The sequence below is a fragment of the Salvia hispanica genome, chromosome 4, assembly GCF_023119035.1.
Source record: "Salvia hispanica cultivar TCC Black 2014 chromosome 4, UniMelb_Shisp_WGS_1.0, whole genome shotgun sequence".
Classification (NCBI taxonomy): Eukaryota; Viridiplantae; Streptophyta; class Magnoliopsida; order Lamiales; family Lamiaceae; genus Salvia; species Salvia hispanica.
Window position 1 is genome coordinate 44,379,718 of NC_062968.1, and position 4,098 is coordinate 44,383,815.

Sequence of the window (4,098 nt, forward strand, 5' to 3'; positions counted from 1 at the left end):
TTATTTACTTGACATAATGATTGCTTATTTTAAATTTTGAATTTATTTACGATAAGTAATTACGTCAGATAGAGTTGGGTGTGACATGAATGATCACCTAAAGACATGCATCACATATATGATCGATGGTCCATTATATATTTATGTTATAACATGAAGGATCACCTAAACACATGCACATATATGATCGATGGTCCATTATATATTTATATTATTGTGCAATAGTACTACAACAATTATAGATTATAGTCCAAAATAAATTCTCTCTGTCCCATAATAGATGACACACTCGGAAAATGACACGGGATTTTAGGAGATGTTATTTTGTGTGTTAAGTGAAGAGAGAAAATTTTACTCCCTCCGTCTCATAGTAGATGTCACACTTTCCTTTTTAGTTTGTTCCACAAAAGATGTCACATTTCCTCTTTTGAAAAAAGTTCTCTCTCATATTATTATAAAATTAAATTTTCTCTCACTACTTAACACACAAAATAAAATCTCCTAAAATTCTGTGTCAACTCCCAAGTGTGACATCTACTATGGGACAGAGGGAGTATATTTATATTGATGTGAGAAGGAACTTACCAAAAAAAGAAATTTGACATCTTTAATGAGACAAACTAAAAAGAAAATGTGACATATATTATTGGGCGAGAAGAGTAACAAATTTATTTATGCAAATTTGTTCATCCCATTTTTTTGAACATCTATTACTCTACTTTCGCAGATCAATTCAAAAATTTCTTCTTTACGAGCAATCCTTCATAAATAAGACTAACGTTACATAATATAATTCACCCTTCGTTCCATAAGAATAGAAATATTTGGATGGAACGAGTTTAAATATATAATCAGTAAAGTAGGAGAGTATAGAAAGAAATAATTTATTGGAGTATATTAGTGGAGATGAATTCCATCTCGCAAGAAATATAGAAGTGACAAAAAATATAAAATGAACTATTCTTATGGACAAACTAAAATAAAAAATAGTCTCTATTTTGATGGGGGGGGACAAAGTGAGTAGCAATTAATACTCTTTCCGCCCGTAATAAATGTAAGTGTGAAATAGATTTACAAAATTACAAAATGTTATCACCATGATCTTGCTAGCCTACCCTACTCAAACAATATAAGTACACATGCTCTACAACCAAAAGCAATCAACAAAAATCAATTCAAATGGCATCTCTATCTCCATTCCCTTCCTTGAATGATCTCAAGATCACATTCACCACAGCTCCCTTGTATTCCCATCTCAAGAAATCCCACACAAAACAGTTTTTTTGTCAAACGTCGACCAAACTCTCAACTACAATATCCCAACAGCTCATTTCTTTAAGCCAAATAAAGATTTCCCCTTTGAAAATGTCGTGAAACGCCTTAAGATGGGACTTGAAAAAGTGCTTGTGCACTATGATTTTATGGCTGGAAGGCTCAAACTCAACGCCAAGATTGGCCGCCTAGAGATGGACTGCAACGGAGCCGGAGTCGGCTTCGTCGTTGCGTCGTCGGAGCTATCATTGGAAGAGATAGGGAGCTACTTGGTTTATCCAAACTTGGGATACCGCCAGCTTGTTGCGCAAAACTTGGACAATTTGGCACCTGAAGTTGACCAACCGCTGTGTTTTTTTCAGGTACGCTTATGGCTACAAATCATATTTCCTAGTCCCACTTTAGGAGTTCCAGTTTTTCATTTTACTCTGTCCCACTTTAGAAATCCAATTTTTCATTTTAGTTTGTCTCAATTTAGTAGTCTCAGTTAGAATACTCCATAAATAGTACTCCCTCTATTAGTATATTGGAGTCATTTTGTTATTCTGACACGTTCCATAGTAGTAGAGTTATTTCCATTTTTAGTAAAATCAACACATTTCTCTTATTATATTCTTCCCTTACTTAACTCACCTAAAACATTTTTTCTTAAATCACGTGCCGAAAAGAAACGCATTCACTACCGCGGAATGGAGGAAGTTATAGGTTCCACATTCCACTCTAATTTTATAATAAAACTAATACTCCCCCGGTCCCATAGAAATAGGCCAGGCTGAATTTCCTTTTTCGTCCTTTTCACAAAACTAGTCCATATCCATTTATCGAAACTTTTTTCTCCTTTTTTACTTTATTATTTATGAACCCCACCTCCACTACATTATTTCAACCACTTTTTATCCTTCCCTCAAACTTTACAACTACGCATTAAAACTCGTGTCATCCCAAATAATTCTATTTCTATGGGATGGAAGGAGTATATAAAAATAGGACTCACATTCGACTATCTTTTTTTCCCCAACTATCCTCTACATTTCTAAAATCCGTGGCCTACTCAATTAGGGCTCCTAAAGTGGGACCGATGGAGTAATTTTCATAATGAAATGAAGCTTTTTTTCATTGTAAATTGATCTTATGCTATCCTTCTAACGCATAATTGCAGATTTGCAGGTAACATCATTTAAATGCGGTGGATTTGCAATCGGAATATGCACTAATCACATCTTACTCGATGGATTAGGCGCCAAATCATTCATAGAAAACCTTGCTTCTCAAGCTTTCGACGACAAACCCTTAGCCCACATCCCATGCAACGACCGCCGCCTCCTAGCCGCCCGATCCCCGCCGCGCATCTCCTTCCCCCACCCCGAGTTCCTCGACCTCCGCCTCCCCGTCAGCGAGGACTCCTCTCCCCCAGTCTTCGACTGCCGCCGTGAGCCACTCGATTTCAAGATCTTCAAACTCACTCTCACGGACATTGAAAACCTAAAACAAAAGGCCAAAACCGCCGCCAACGCGAAGATCACAACCTTCGGCGTGGCAGCAGCGCTCATATGGCGGTGCAAAGCCCTCTCTAGCGGCGGCATAGATGAGAAAGAGAGGGTTTCGACTTTGCTTAATGTGATTGATATAAGGCCAAGGAGAAATCCGCAGCTTCCACCGGGATATAGTGGAAATGGGGTGCTTCCGATAGGGGTTTCGGCTGCGGTGGAGGAGCTTGAGAAGGGGCCGTTTTCGGGGGTGGTGGAGGTGCTGACGAAAGGGGCGGAAGTGATGACGGATGAGTATATAAAATCGGCGTTTGATTGGATGGAGGGGCATAGAGGGGTGCCCCATGGAGATTATATGGTTAGCTCGTGGCTAGGGTTAGGGTTTGAGCGGGTTGAGTACCCTTGGGGAAAACCGGTTTATTGTTGCCCTGTGGTGAACCATCGGAAGGATATATGTTGGATATTTCGTGACAGCGTTGATGGTGGAGTTGGTGCAATGGTGGCTTTGCCTCCTCAAGAGATGGAGAGATTTGATGGTGTTTTTCAAGACTTCTTTCAGCAATTGGGAAGTTCTAATTGATTGATAGTGGTATCATGCTCAAGAGTTGTTGTTTGTTTGTGTTATGCGTAATGTTGTGTGTGATGTATTCTCCTTTTTGACTATATTTGGTTGAATTTCATATAACATGTCTTTCTTGAATTATGAATGAAGAAACATAGTATGATCAATTTACATGTATTTCATGAATTATGAATATTGTTGAAACACATTTGATCAGTTTCGTAACACGCTAGTTCAGTACCAACTAAACAACAGCTACACCAAAACATAAATGCTACCGGGCATTGATGATAATTTTATGCACAACCAAAAATAATACTCCATTACCCAATGTCAAGCAATCTATATATTAACCATCACTAGTGTACTTAGTGGCGGATCCAGGGGGGCAGGAGGGGGCGGCCGCCCCTCCCCCGGCGTCCGAGAAGGTTGAGTTGTACTAAGGTTTGACCGGAAAAAGGCAATGGTCGCCCTCTCTGTAGAAAAAAATTGAGAGGGAATAAGACTTGTTAAGTGAGCGGCAGGGGAGAACGATCCAATATCAGAAGATGACTTGAGATGATAAAGTTATTGGAATTTGAAGACGATGATAAAGTAAGACTATCGTATCCACAAAGACAAATTGTGCAACTTAATTACCACGAACCGATTTTAACTACTATCTAGAGAATCTGGAAAGGTTGGTTTTGATTTTGAAGAAAAACAAATAAACATAAACAAGCTAAAAGCACGCAACAAAGAGCAGTTTCAAATAAAAGAACACGGTAGAGCCTTGAA

General features: G+C 38.7%; 1 pseudogene; it reads left to right on the top strand.

Moving 5' to 3' along the window:
• The first annotated feature begins 1,179 nt into the window (after positions 1–1,179).
• LOC125217570 lies at positions 1,180–3,441 on the top strand (annotated as a pseudogene).
• The last annotated feature ends 657 nt before the right edge of the window (positions 3,442–4,098 follow it).